At 40.7% G+C, this 16,444-nt stretch overlaps 1 long non-coding RNA gene across 1 annotated transcript in view; it reads left to right on the top strand.

Annotated features, from left to right (window-relative positions):
• LOC126427163 (uncharacterized) overlaps nt 1–16,444 on the top strand; it is a 117,200-nt gene that overhangs the window by 85,676 nt on the left and 15,080 nt on the right. The window lies entirely within an intron of this gene.

Raw genomic sequence — 16,444 nt, 5'->3', positions numbered from 1 at the left:
AAAATGAAAAATCTGGCATACTATGCTTACTTTCATTCCATAATGTCATATGGGATTATTTTTTGGGGTAATTCATCAAGCCAAGCTAAAGTTTTCCAGGCACAAAAACATGCAGTAAGAGTTATATGTGGTGTGAACTCAAGAACATCCTGCAGAAGCCTGTTTAGGGAATCAGGGATACTAACTACTGTTTCCCAATATATTTATTCATTAATGAAATTTGTCATTAAAAATATATCACTTTTTCAAACCAACACCTCAATTCATGGAAACAATACCAAAAATAAGAATAATCTTCACAAGTCACTTAGTCTTGTACAAAAAGGCGTGCATTATTCAGGAACACACATTTTCAATAACTTGCCAGCATCCATAAAAAGCTTAACAACCAATGAAATTCAGTTTGAGAGAAGCCTAAAGGATTTATTATTGGCCAAATCCTTCTACTCCATTGATTAATTTCTCAGAACTAACTGATTTGTGTGTGTCATACTATAATTTCTACACAATTTCTGTGCAGTAATGTGTTCATTGTATTTGTGTATATATATATATATATATATGCTGTGACTTACCAAACGGGAAAGCGCAGATTAGTCTGTTCAGATATATTATCATCCAAGGCTAATCCCTGTTTGAGCATTAAGCATGCATCTTTTAAGTATGGCTTATGCAGTAGCCACCAGAAAGATCGCGGGAGGCGCACATCGGCACGGCGCATCACGGACGGTAGTTGCCGCAAGTAGAGTACCGTCTACCAGAGGGCACGCGAGAATTCGGACGCGACCTCTGCCGGCGTAACAAAACACACAAACACACACACACAAATATCAAGCTTACGCAACCCACGGTTGCTTCATCAGGAAAGAGAGAAGGAGAGGGAAAGACGGAAGGATGTGGATTTTAAGGGAGAGGGTAGGGAGTCATTCCAATCAGGGGAGCAGAAAGACTTACCTTAGGGGGAAAAAGGGAACTTGCCACTGTTGCATTTCGAAATCTTTTCTGTCATCTTACTTTCTCTTTTTGTTTGTGCAAGTAGTTTCACTTTGTATTCACCTTTCCTTTTTCCCGTAATCCACCATACAATTTATCCTGCCTATGTATACTCAATAATACGTAATTTACTTCCAAACCATAATCAAAAAAATTTTAACGCTTTCAACACTACCGTTGCTACAAAATCCACCGTCCCCAGTTTACAAACATTTCTTGTGTAACCTCGGGAATATTATTTCACAACTTCAGTTCCTTTCACGTATTAAACAACCATTTCAGCTTGTTCTAATAACTGTCGTTTTATTTCCATTCCTGTTTTTCCCTCATAACCGACAAATTTTTTAACAGCTTCCCACAGGTTTTGATGTTGTTATTTCCTCATCAGACAATTGTTAGCCTCATTTTCATAATCTGCCACCACATAACCAGTCCTTTTAATACATTTACACGCAGTTTTTTCGAAATTTTCCCGTATTTCTCCACCTTTCAACGTGTTTTGGAGCCAACACAACTACCTAACCTTTGTACACATCGTTGTTTACCAATCTAAGTTCACCACAGGATCAACATAGCTCAGCTTAAATGAACACTTTTTCGACTTTTTTCACACCAGAACTCCAGTTGCTTTCTACTTCACCTTTATCCCTCCACATACATTTTTATTTTCACTTTAGCCTCATGTTACACTTTCCACCTTCTAATATCATGTCAGCCTCACAACATCTCCCCAAACGCCCCCATTAAGTTTTATTTACATTCCCTCCACAAACATGCCTTCGCCCTAGCCAGATTACGCTCCCATATTTTATTCACTCAGGCTTGTCTGACATTTGGCATTACCCCCAAAGGCCTCACACTTAAAGTTTCCATCTCTGGCTGTAACCCTTCTTTCCATCAGTCCCTATACCAGTTCCAAACTGAACAATCCATAGCCCTTACCCACCCAATCCTTCACCTACACATCAACTCAGCCAATGAAAACACCCGTCAACTCCTATCCCTAATCAAAGTCCTCAATCTTTCCTCTCCCACATCCACACCGGCTGTTCAGAGCATCCTCCTACAGGCCAACCGCAAATTAAAACAGCATTCCACCATCCACCTCAAAAAACTATCCAATCTCGTGGTTTCTCACCTCCGGAAAGGCAACTCACTCACCCTCCACAACCTTTCCAACAAACCTCAACCTCCTCTCATTGCACACAGACCCAGTCTCTCCCATCTACTCAATCTCCCACTTCCAGCTCCACTCCCCCCAAAACCTCTAAATTCTAGTCAACACAATCTGGAGCCACAACACCCCAATTCAGTTGTTAACCTTTCCTCCAAACCTCTCTCCCAATCCGAAACCTCTGTCCTATCCAAAGGCCTCACCTTCAGCCCCACTCCCAGATTGAACCAAACAGCCCTCGTCACAGATTTACTGTCCTACACTCAGTCTCTTCTGGAAATATCACTTTGCCACAATGAAAAATAATCCTAATCCTACTCACAATGATCCAACTCCCCAAGACACTATCCAAATTGAACCCTGCCTGGAACAGTTCTGTCCTCCATCACAGTGGGACCCACCTCCTCTTCCTCAAAATCTCCCTCTCCAAACCTTCCAGGAATTTCTGACTTCCAGCCTTGCCTCTCAATCTTTCTTGAAAAACCTTAATCCTACTCCCAACATCACCACAGCTGAAGCCCAGGCTATCCGTGATCTGAAAGCTGACTGGTCCATCATCATTCTTCTGGCTGACAAGGGTTCCATGACCGTGGTACTTGATCGTTGGGAGTATATGGCTGAGGGACTGCGTCAGCTTTCAGACAACACCACATACAAAGTTTGCCAAGATAATCCCATTCCTGATGTCAAGGCGGAACCCTCAGAACCTTAGGCCCCCTACAAAACCTTTAACCTGACTCCATCAACCTCCTGACCCCTTTAACACCCCGCACCCCTACCTTCTACCTTCTTCCTAAAATTCACAAACCCAATCATTCCAGCCGTCCCATTGTAGCTGGCTACCAAGCCCCCACAGAACGTATCTCTGCCTATGTAGATCAACACCTTCAACCCATTACATGCAGTCTCCCATCCTTCATCAAAGACTTTAACCACTTTTTCGAACGCCTGGAATCCCTACCCAGTCTGTTACCCCCGAGAACCATCCTTGTAACCATTGATGCCACTTCCTTATACACAAATATTCCGCACGTCCAGGGCCTCACTGCGATGGAGCACTTCCTTTCATGCCGATCACCTGCCACCCTACCAAAAACCTCTTTCCTCATTACCTTAGCCAGCTTCATCCTGACCCACAACTTCTTCACTTTCGAAGGCCAGACATACCAACAATTAAAGGGAACAGCCATGGGTACCAGGAGGGCCCCCTCGTACGCCAACCTATTCATGGGTCGCTTAGAGGAAGCCTTCTTGGTTACCCAGGCCTGCCAACCCAAACTTTGGTACAGATTTATTGATGACATCTTCATGATCTGGACTCACAGTGAAGAAGAACTCCAGAATTTCCTCTCCAACCTCAACTCCTTTGGTTCCATCAGATTCACCTGGTCCTACTCCAAATCCCATGCCACTTTCCTTGACGCTGACCTCCACCTGTCCAATGGCCAGCTTCACATGTCCGTCCACATCAAACCCACCAACAAGCAACAGTACCTCCATTATGACAGCTGCCACCCATTCCACATCAAATGATCCCTTCCCCACAGCCTAGGTCTTCGTGGCAAACGAATCTGCTCCAGTCCAGAACCCCTGAACCATTACACCAACAACCTGAACACAGCTTTCGCATCCCGCAACTACCCTCCCGACCTGGTACAGAAGCAAATAACCAGAGCCACTTCCTCATCCCCTCAAACCCAGAACCTCCCACAGAAGAACCACAAAAGTGCCCCACTTGTGACTGGATACTTTCCGGGACTGGATCAGACTCTGAATGTGGCTCTCCAGCAGGGATACGACTTCCTCAAATCCTGTCCTGAAATGAGATCCATCCTTCATGAAATCCTCCCCACTCCACCAAGAGTGTCTTTCCGCCGTCCACCTAACCTTCGTAACCTCTTAGTTCATCCCTATCAAATCCCCAAACCACCTTCCCTACCCTCTGGCTCCTACCCTTGTAACCGCCCCCAGTGTAAAACTTGTCCCACGCACCCTCCCACCGGCACCTACGCCAGTCCTGTAACCCGGAAGGTGTACACGATCAAAGGCAGACCCACGTGTGAAAGCACCCACGTGATTTACTAACTGACCTGCCTACACTGTGAAGCTTTCTATGTGGGAATGACCAGCAACAAACTGTCTATTCTCATGAATGGACACAGGCAGACATGTTTGTTGGTAATGAGGATCACCCTGTGGCTAAACATGCCTTGGTGCACGGCCAGCACATCTTGGCACAGTGTTACACCGTCCGGGTTATCTGGATACTTCCCACTAACACCAACGTGTCAGAACTCTGGAGATGGGAACTTGCCCTTCAGTATATCCTCTCTTCTCGTTATCCACCAGGGCTCAATCTCCGCTAATTTCAATTTGCCGCCGCTCATACCTCACCTGTCTTTCAACAACATCTCTCTCTCTCTCTCTCTCTCTCTCTCTCTATATATATATATATATATATATATATATATATATATATATATATAAGGCCTAATTGCCTCCATTACAGCTAGTTCTAAGGAATGCTTGTGGTTCTAATGTATGCCTGTAGCATTGCTCAACGAGTATTTGCACCACGAATCTTCCCCTTTTGGACACAAACCATGCTGTTTCATCTGTTGACACTCTGTGAAACCATGTTGCCCGGACAGCTCGTCTCATGTTCTCCAAATCTCCTGAATTATTGCTAGTCTATAATATTGAGTCAAAGAATCAGTTTCACTTTGTGTAAGATGACCTGGACCACCAATGTGTTTTCTGTCTGACAGTTTCTTTCCACTGAAGTCTTTACATAATTTTCTCAGCCGAGCTCCCACTCTTTTTTGTACATGCCCAACACATTCAAGCTTTTCTATCAGTGTTCCCATATGTTATGTCATTAACAACAGTAGTGTGTCCTTCACAGTTGCCATTCCCAAGATAGCCAACATACCTCACAACATGACTGACCTCTGATCTTTTAAAAATGTTTAGAACTCCTTTCGTTTTACGTGTTTCCACTAGTGTCATCAAAGTTCTTTACACAAATTTGTGTGCCAATCAATTTACTTGAACAACCCTGGCAGTGCTCTGTTAGACATTCATAATCTAGTATCTTACCAGTTTCAATAAATGTGCCAGTTACAACCCCATTCGAAGAAATATTACCTCTCTTTTGCCAAGTTCCATTAAATGCTGCTACAATGTCTGTATTTTCAGACAAGGCTACTGCTTCTTCTGTTGCTCTTTTCATTGAATGTAGACTTACACCACATCAAGCATTATGTATTAATTTATTGTATCTGTCAAGCCTCAGTGGAGGTGGAGGCAAATCCGTCACTGTACAAAAAGTATGGGCAGCTCTCTTTCTCCTTCCAATACATGACATTGCATAAGCAAGCTGTATATTTCCAGAATGAGATTTTCACTCTGCAGTGGAGTGTGCGCTGATATGAAACTTCCTGACAGATTAAAACTGTGTGCCCGACCGAGACTGGAACTCGGGACCTTTGCCTTTCGCGGGCAAGTGCTCTACCATCTGAGCTACCGAAGCATGACTCACACCCGGTCATCACAGTTTTACTCTGCCAGTATCTCGTCTCCTACCTTCCAAACTTTACAGAAGCTCTCCTGCGAACCTTGCAGAACTAGCACTCCTGAAAGAAAGGATACTGCGGAGACATGGCTTAGCCACAGCCGGAGGCTCTGCAGTATCCTTTCTTTCAGGCGTGCTAGTTCTGCAAGGTTCGCAGGAGAGCTTCTGTAAGGTTTGGAAGGCAGGAGACGAGATACTGGCAGAAGTAAAGCTGTGATGACTGGGCGTGAGTCGTGCTTTGGTAGCTCAGATGGTAGAGCACTTGCCCGCGAAAGGCAAAGGTCCCGAGTTTGAGTCTCGGTCGGGCACACAGTTTTAATCTGCCAGGAAGTTTCAAGTTGAATATTTACTCTGTAATGTTGACTATCAGTTACTGGCAATGTCATAGTATCACTGTGCATCTTATACGAGTTACAGGCAATCACTAACAGTTTGAAAGACCCTTCCTTGCTGAAATGTCCTCAGAAACGTCAGTACTTTCTTCACAATTGCAGTACTTACATTTCACAGCACTCTTCAAAAGTCTTGGCAGGTTATTTGGGTTCACAATAGCATTTCCGTCGTTATTGCTGCTTACAATACTACTAGGCTTGTTCTTATTACTTTCAGAAAGCGAAAGTTTACGTCTAGAAGCACTGCCTGTAGACACAGCTTCCGTGGGTGACTTTTAAAGCAACTGATGTGTATTTTGGTTGTGTTTGGAACAGGTTGCCGCAAAAATTTCATTTGAGGCTGAATTTCTTTACTCTCGCCATTTGTAGCACACACGCACACGCGCACACACACACACACACACACACACACACACACACACACACACAGAGAGAGAGAGAGAGCGAGAGAGAGAGAGAGAGAGGGAGAGAGAGAGAGAGAGAGAGAGAGAGAGAGAGAGAGAGAGAGAGAGAGAAACAAAACTACACACAATAACTATAAAACCACTAATGTAAACATTCGAACCATAGCCTTCTAGACATGCCTGTACTGTGGTTCTGGGAGTCAGTGCCTTCTAGAATACACATGTGTTAACGATCCCTAACTAATGATGCAAAAAAATGGAACAAAATAATGCATCACGTATTCTGATGCACTTCAAACTGGCAGATGGGGATGACCACTGTGCAGCATTACGTTCAACCGCAATTTAAGAACGAACATAAAATGATAATGCCCATAAACTACGCATTTTTGAAACCAGCATGAAATGCTCTTTTCCATAGACCACGAATTTTTTTCAAAAATTTTTGGTCATTTTCATGAGCACGTCCCCTTAAGAACATAAGTAAGAAAGTCTTAACAGTTATCAGAACTTGTGAACTGTGCCAGATAATGAAGGATGACAATCAAGTGGTGAAGTGTAACTTGTATCTTAGGTGGGGAGGCTTGCATGCCTCAGTGATACATATAGTCGTACCGTAGGTGCAACCACAATAGAGGGGTATCTGTTGAGAGGCTAGACAAGCATGTGGTTCCTGAAGAGGGACAGCGGCCTTTTCAGTAGTTATAGGGGCAACAGTCTGGATGATTGACTGATCTGGCTTTGTGATATTAACCAAAACGGCCTTGCTGTGCTGGTATTGCAAAAGGCTGAAAGCAAGGGGAAACTACAGCCGTAATTTTTCCCGAGGGTATGCAGCTTTATTGTATGGTTAAATGATGATGGCGTTCTCTTGGGTAAAATATTCTGGAGGTGAAATAGTCTCCCATTTGGATCTCCGGGCTGGGACTACTCAGGAGGACGTCGTTATCAGGTGAAACAAAACTGGTGTTCTATGGATCAGAGTGTGGAAAGTCAGATCCCTTAATCGGATAGGTAGGTTATAAAATTTAAAAAGGAAACTGGATAAGTTAAAGTTAGAAATAAAGGGTATTCATAAAGTACAGTGGCAGGAGGAACAAGACTTCTGGTCAAGTGAATACAGGGTTATAAATACAAAATCAAATAGGGGTAATGCAGGAGCCAGTTAAATAATGAGTAAAAAAAATAGGAGCATGGGTAAGCTACTACAAACAGCATAGTGAACGCATTATTGTAACCAAGACAGACACGAAGCCTATACCTACCACACTAGTACAAGTTTATATGCCCACTAGCTCCGCAGGTGACGATGAGATTGAAGAAATGTATGACGAGAAAAAAAGAGATTATTCAGATAGTGAAGGGAGATAAAAATTTAATAGTCATGAGGGACTGGAATTCGATAGTTGGTAAAGAAAGAAAAAGAAAAGTAGTAGGTGAATATGGAATGGGGCTAAGGAATGGAATGAAAGAGGAAACTGCCTGGTAGAGTTTTGCACAGAGCGTAACTTAATCATAGCTAACACTTGGTTTAAGAATCATAAAAGAAGGTTATATACATGGAAGAGGCGTGGAGACACTGGAAGGTTTCAGATAGATTATATAATGGTAAGACAGAGATATAGGAACCAGGTTTTAAATTGTAAGACATTTCTAGGTGCAGATGTGGACTCTGACCACAATCTATTGGTTATGAACTGTAGATTAAAACTGAAGAAACTGCAAAAGGCCGGAATTTAAGGAGATGGAACCTGGATAAATTGAAAGAACCAGGAGTTGTTGAGATTTTTGGAGAGAGTATTAGGGAATGAATGACAAGAACGGGGGAAATAAATACAGTGGAAGAAGAATGGGTAGCTCTGAGGGATGAAGTAGTGAAGGCAGCAGAGGATCAAGTAGGTAAAAATATGAGGGCTAATAGAAATCCTATTGTAACAGAAGAGATATTGAATTTAATTGATGAAAGGAGAAAACAAAAATGCAGTAAATGAAGGAAGCAAAAAGGAATAAAAATATCTCCAAAATGAGATTGACAGGAAGTTCAAAATCGCTAAGCAGGGATGGCTAAAGGACAGATGTAGGGATGTAGAGGCATACATCACTAGGAGTAGCATAGATAATGCCTACAAGGAAATTAAAGAGACCTTTGGAGAAAAGAGTACCACCTGTATGAATATCAAGAGCTCAGATGGAAAATCAGTTCTAAGCAAAGGAGGGAAAAAGAGAGGTGGAAGGAGTATATAGAGGGTCTATACAAGGGCGATTTACTTGATGACAATATTATGGAAATGGAAGAGGATGTAAATGAAGATGAAATGGGAGATATGACACTGCGTGAATAGTTTGATAGAGCACTGGAAGACCTAAGTCGAAACAAGGCCCCGGGGGTAGACAACATTCGATCAGAACTACTGATGGCCTTGGGAGAGCCAGCCCTGACAAAACTGTACCAGCTGGAGAGCAAGATGTATGAGATAGGTGAAATAACCTCAGACTTCAAGAAGAATATAATAATTCAAATCCCAAAGAAAGCAGGTGTTTGCAGGTCTGAAAATTACTGAACTAACAGTTTAATAAGTCACAGCTGCAAAATAATAACACGAATTCCTTACAGACGAATGTAAAAACTGGTAGAAGCAGATCTTGGGGAAGATCAATTTGGATTCTGTAGAAATGTTGGAACACGTGAGGCAATATTGACCCTACCAGTTACCCTAGAGACGGTTGTAGCCTATCCCCAATGTTATTCAATCTGTATATTGAGCAAGCAGTAAAGGAAACAAAAGAAAATTTTGGTGTAGGAATTAAAATCCATGGAGAAGAAATAAAAACTTTGAGGTTAGCCGATGACATTATTATTCTGCCCAGAGACAGCAAAGGACCTGGAAGAGCAGTTGAACGCAACAGGCATTGTCTTGAAAGGAGGATATAAAGATTAACATCAACAAAAGCAAAATGACGATAATGGAATGTAGACGAATTAAATCAGGTAATACTGAGGGAATTAGATTGGGAAATGATTAGCTTAAAGTAGTAAATGAGGTTTGCTATTTGGGGAGAAAAATAACTGACGATGCTCGAAGTAGATAGGATATAAAATGTAGACAGGCAATGGCAAGCAAAACGTTTCTGAAGAAGAGAAATTTCTTAACATCTAGTATCGATTTAAGTGTCCGGTAGTCTTTTTTGAATGTATGTGCATGGAGGGTAGCCATGTATGCAAGTGAAATCTGGATGATAAATAGTTAAGACAAAAAGAGAATAGAAGCTTCTAAATGTGGTGCTACAGAAGAATACTGAAGATTAGATGGGTAGATCATGTAACTAATGAGGAGGCTTTGAATAGAACATCTACATCTACATCTACATTTATACTCCGCAAGGCACCCAACAGTGTGTGGCGGAGGGCACTTTACGTGCCACTGTCATTACCTCCCTTTCCTGTTCCAGTCGCATATGGTTCGCGGGAAGAATGACTGTCTGAAAGCCTCTGTGCGCGCTCTAATCTCTCTAATTTTACATTCGTGATCTCCTCGGGAGGTATAAATAGGGGGAAGCAATATATTCGATACCTCATCCAGAAACGCACCCTCTCGAAACCTGGCGAGCAAGCTACACCGCGATGCAGAGTGCCTCTCTTGCAGAGTCTGCCACTTGAGTTTGTTAAACATCTCCGTAACGCTATCATGCTTACCAAATAACCCTGTGACGAAATGCGCCGCTCTTCTTTGGATCTTCTCTATCTCCTCCGTCAACCCGATCTGGTACAGATCCCACACTGATGAGCAATACTCAAGTATAGGTCGAACGAGTGTTTTGTAAGCCATCTCCTTTGTTGATGGACTACATTTTCTAAGGACTCTCCCAATGAATCTCAACCTGGTACCTGCCTTACCAACAATTAATTTTATATGATCATTCCAATTCAAATCGTTCCGCACGCATACTCCCAGATATTTTACAGAAGTAACTGCTACCAGTGTTTGTTCCGCTATCATATAATCATACAATAAAGGATCCTTCTTTCTATGTATTCGCAATACATTACATTTGTCTATGTTAAGGGTCAGTTGCCACTCCCTGCACCAAGTGCCTATCCACTGCAGATCTTCCTGTATTTCGCTACAATTTTCTAATGCTGCAACTTCTCTGTATACTACAGCATCATCCGCGAAAAGCCTCATGGAACTTCTGACACTATCTACTAGGTCATTTATATATATTGTGAAAAGCAATGGTCCCATAACACTCCCCTGTGGCACGCCAGAGGTTACTTTAACGTCTGTAGACGTCTCTCCGTTAATAACAACATGCTGTGTTCTGTTTGCTAAAAACTCTTCAATCGAGCCACACAGCTGGTCTGATATTCCGTAGGCTCTTACTTTGTTTATCAGGCGACAGTGCGGAACTGTATCGAACCCCTTCCGGAAGTCAAGAAAAATAGCATGTACCTGGGAGCCTGTATCTAATATTTTCTGGGTCTCATGAACAAATAAAGCGAGTTGGGTCTCACACGATCGCTGTTTCCGGAATTCATGTTGATTCCTACATAGTAGATTCTGAATTTGCAAAAACGACATGATACTCGAGCAAAAACCATGTTCTAAAATTCTACAACAGATTGACGCCAGAGATATAGGTCTATAGTTTTGCGCATCTGCTCGACGACCCTTCTTGAAGACTGGGACTACCTGTGCTCTTTTCCAATCATTTGGAACCTTCCGTTCCTCTAGAGACTTGCGGTACACGGCTGTTAGAAGGGGAGAAGAGGAATTTGTGGTGTAAGTTGACTAGAAGGAGGGATCAGTTGGTAGGGCATGTTCTGAGCCATCAAGGAATCACCAATTTAATTTAGTACTGGGGTGCAATGTGGAGGGTAAAAATTGTAGAGGGAGACCACAAGATTAATACATTAAACAGATTCAGAAGGATGTAGGTTGCATTAGATACTTAGAGATGAAGCAGCTTGCATAGGATAGAGTAGCATGGAAAGCTGCAGTCTCTGGACTGAAGACCACAAAACAACAACAACAACAACAACAACAACAACATATACAGATTCTCCAGATCTCTTAGGTCTTCATTATGTGTAGGAAACTTAAGAGTCCATCTGTGTAAGCCATGTTAGCAAAACGTCTGCTACTGCAGTTTGCAACCACGAGAGGAAATTGAGAAATGTGAAGGTGTGACTTCATTGAGCTATACGTGACACCACATATACACCTAGTGGAAATGACATATAAATTGTATTTCCACCCATGACAGTGCTGCCATCCCATGTGGTGCTGGAGGATTATCAGCTGTTTCTGTAATTCTGTCCATTCCCACTTCTGTTTAAATATCTGTATTCTGCATTTTTTTTGGAAAGACACTTCCTTAGAAATTTTTAATTACTAATATAAAACTGTTGTAATTGTAATCTCGTTTTAAAGATGTTAAGGGCAATAAGAGTAAAATCGTTTTCTTGCTAACTAAAATGTTTCCCACACCATATTAGTACTACTTGCAGATTATAACTTGGCATCTGTCGACCATTTTGTGCAAATGTGACTTAGACATTAGTACCAGTGGCATTTCAAATGTAAAAACACATGCAAGAGGAAAGAGACATTCAACATTGGTTGATTCATTTTCAAGGCAACAAAACGGGTTGTCTTGAGGTATAGTACAAACAGTGCCAGCTCAGTCACAAGTTTCTTCTGAAAGGAATTTAAATGGTAGTGACAAATTACAATCACTTGCTCTTACTACAATATCTAGAACGTCAGTTGAAGAGGATTCCAAAACAAACTCATTGAAACATTTTTTAGTTATTGATGAGATAGTAAAATCTGAGATTATATGGCCTATGAATAAAGTCATGTCTCATTCTTCAGTGAGAAGTTCTGGAAATACAACAGACATATTCCAAATTATGTTTTCTGGCAGCATGATTACAAAAAAATTACAGTTACGCAACTGTAGGTTGTCACACATAATTACTTGTGTACTTGGCCCTCATTTCCTGAAACTCCTACCTAACAAAGTCAGGGTAGTTTGATTCTTTTGTGTGTCAAATGACGAGAGTTTAAGCGAAGTTGTGCAAAAGGCACAGACGGATTTGGTGGTTTGTTTCAGGGATGAACAATATTGGTCTATATCCACAAGATATGTAACATCTGTGTTTTTAAATTTTGCCACATCTTCTGATTTACAGTCAGGTTTCCTGGAGGATCTGAATGGTTTGAATTTATCACCTAAGAATATAATCCAAATTTCTGTGGATGGACCAGATGTGAACTTAAATATGTTGCATGATTTTCAAGCATTTCTGTTAAATGAAGAAGATAATCGAACACAAATGTTTCAGTGTTGCAATTGATCACCCCATGTAGTGAATGAAGCTTTGAAAACTGCTCATAATGAAAGTGGCTGGAATGTTCTTGAATATCTTAGGCTGGTTCTGTACTTTATGAAGTATTTTCCTTCAAGGAGGACAACCTCCTCAAATATTACATGGTTTTCCAAGCTCCCTTTCAAATTTTGTTCTATAAGATGGGTTGGAAATGTTGTAAGTCATGAAGAGAGCACTTAAACAACATATTCCACATTTGAAGAAGTAAGTTGCTGAGCTACATATAAGACCACCTGAAAGGGGAAAGTATAGCATTGCTTCTTGGTTCATAAAGAAAACTATTATGGAAATGGTGATATTGACAAAAGTCTTATATCCTCTTTTCGCATGCGCATTCTTTGTGCAAAGAGGACCTAAAAAATTAGAAGAAATGTGAATAAGAAAAGAAAGAATGATTACCGAACAAGTGAAAGCAAGATGAAATCAAAGAATTAGAAACGAAAGGAGCAATTATGTTGAACAAAGCACCAGAGATTTTGGCAGAAATACAAAATGTAATGAAGCGTTATATTCATTTTATTATGATGTATTTTTAGAGTTTGTTCCCTTTAATCAGTTTTAATCAGTAACTAATAATGTATCTGTATTTGTAAAAACAGAATTTGTAATTTTTATTTGATATTTTCTGTTGCCTTTAAATCAAAATACAATATTTAATATTTTAAAAATGTTTTATTTCTAATCTGTTAATTTTTGATGTGATCTGTCCCCAATTCCTCTCTGATTTATACTTCTAAAAATAATTAATTATAGATATTCTAAAAAATGTCAATATATACCTCTGTAAAAAAAGGACACTCTGGAGCCAAATATACTGAAAAAGTAAACTTGAGAAAGATTTGACTTGAAAAATCTGGAAAATACCTTAATTTTGAAAATGATTAATTATTAGTTTTGGTTTCACAGATAATGTTTACTAATTTTGCTATCACTTCAAATTCTGTGATTTTTTTCTCCTGTGTTACTCTGTCTACAGGGTCAGATGTTTTGTAAGTCAACAAATTAAGGTATATAGTTTTGTGCATAAAATGCTGTGAGAAATTATTGATCTTATATCTAGAGTAGATTTCTGATTTAATCTTCCCTTTCTGAAGTCACCCTTATATTCTGGGAATTGTTTAGATAAATGTTCTCTTAATTTTGTTTCAAAAGTTTATTTACAGTTTCATAATAGAATAGATGAAATCAATATTTCTCTGTAGTTACCAACACCTTGTTTATTTATTTTTTTTTTAAATGAAGGGTTTGGATTAGAGCTATTTGCCATTTTTCTACATGTTTGCCAGTTTCCAGATCTTCTCAGAGAACAACTGTTAAAATTTTATAATATTTGATTTTGATAATTTCAGTGTTTCTGCTGTTATTGAGTATTCAGAACATACTTTGTTTTAATATGTTTAAGGATTTCTTGAATCCGCTTCTGTTGATATGGAATTTTCAACCTTCTTTTGTGTTGTTGAAATTTCTAATTCAGGTACAACAACTGAACAGTTCGAAAGTTAATCAACTAAATTTGCTAAGATCACAGAAATGGCCTGAATTTTTGCATAAAGTGTCATGCTCTCCTTTCCTGTACTTAAATAGTCCATCTTGCAATGAATTACATTTTTTCGTGCATCAGTAATGAATCGAAATGCTGTTAGTGTCTGGGTGATGAGGTTAAGATACAGTGTAGTTCTGTCTTTGATTGTTACTACAAAAGAAGTGTTATTCTGTACCTCAAATGCACGAAGTTGCAGTAAGTGATAACTTTTGAGTGATACTTAACGACTGTGTGGATACAAGCTAGACATACAGTATCTGGCCAGAAGTACCAGAACACTTCTATGTAACGTGGAATTGACCACTAGATATCACAAGAGGCGGAACAACGAGTATAAAAGGAGGCAAGGAGTATCTTGTTGTCAGTAGAGAAGGATTAACAGTCAGGAGAGCTTAAAGTCGCAACTTTGACATGCACTACTGATTGGTTGTCACTTGAGTAACAAATCCATCAGCAACATTTCAACCCTTCTAAAGCTCTGCCCAAGTCAGCTGTTGGTGATGTGATTCTGAAATGTAAATGTAAAGGAACAATCACAGTAAACCGATCCAGGTAGACCTCATGTTGAGATAGATAGGGACAATTGACCATTGCGGGAGGGAGACTGTAAAAAATTACATGAAGTCTGTGAAGGGAATCACTTGGGGATTTCAAATTGTTAGCAGGGGAGCTATCACAGTGACTGTTTGTATGGAGCTCAAAAGAAATGGTGTGCCATGGTTGAACAGCTCCTCACAAGCATCAAATTTCTATGGTCAGTGTTAAGCGACACCTGAGGTGGTGTGAAGGCCAAAATCACTGGACACTGGATGATTGGGAATAAGTGATTTGGAATGATGAATCAAACGATACCCTGTGGCAGTTTGATGGAAAGGTTTGGGTTTGGTATTTGGTGAATTCCGGAGAACTTTAGGTGCCATCCTGTGTAGTCCCGACAGTGAGGTACGAAGGCAGTGGTGTTACATTATGGAGGTATTTCTTGTGGTTTGGGTATGGTTACCTTATTGTGCTTACAAAATGCTAATTGTGGATGGTTATAAACACAATCTACTGCACTGTATACTGCGTAGAGTAGAGGAACAGTTTGCAGATAATGATCCCCCCTCCTCTCCCCCCCCCCCCCCTCTCTCTCTCTCTCTTTTTAAATCCATATTTTATTCTACATGTTTGAAAGTTTTACAGTGTGTAGATACATCCTTTAGGAACAATATTTTCATTTCTCCACATAATTTCCATCCCTCTTGACTGCGTTATGCTGTTTTGGAACCAGTGCCTGTATACCCGCACAGTAAAATTATGGACCAACCTATTGGAGGTACTGTTTGGCAGCATGCACAAGGCAGTCAACATCTTCAAACCTTGTTCCATGAAGAGAGTCTTTCAGTTTCCCAAAGAGATGATAGTCACATGGAGCCAAGTCAGGACTGTAAGGCAGGTGTTTCAGTGTTGTCTGTCCGAGTTTTGTGATCATGGAGTGTGTGCAGTACGAGGCCTGCCGCTGCGAGGACAATCCTCAATATTGCCGTGCCCGCTTTCATCACGTAACCTGCTTGCCCACCGACTAACTGTGATCAACAGCAGAATCTCCATACACCTTTTTCAACCTCTTGTCGATGTTTCCCACTGTCTCATTTTCACAGCACAAGAATTCTATGACAGCATGTTGCTTCTGACAAACGTCAAGTGTAGCAGCCACCTTGAAGACGTGCTGTGAGGGCGCCACTCACGGGAACAGGTTGAACTAACTTTGAAAACAAGTGGGAAGGATGTATCTACACACTGTAAAACTTTCACACATGCAGAATGAAAACTATTTTTACAAAAATAGTGTACATTTATTTTGGAGTGACCCTCATAGAATGAGGAGGGATGGTTTTGTTGACTCTGGGAAAAATACTTGGGCAAACATGACAATGTCTAATAGCACATCCCATGTTAAATGTTGTGATGAAAACAGATGCAGAAAGCTA

The sequence above is a fragment of the Schistocerca serialis genome, chromosome 11 (assembly GCF_023864345.2).
Source record: "Schistocerca serialis cubense isolate TAMUIC-IGC-003099 chromosome 11, iqSchSeri2.2, whole genome shotgun sequence".
NCBI classification, from domain to species: Eukaryota; Metazoa; Arthropoda; class Insecta; order Orthoptera; family Acrididae; genus Schistocerca; species Schistocerca serialis.
This window is presented reverse-complemented; position numbering and strand designations above follow the sequence as displayed.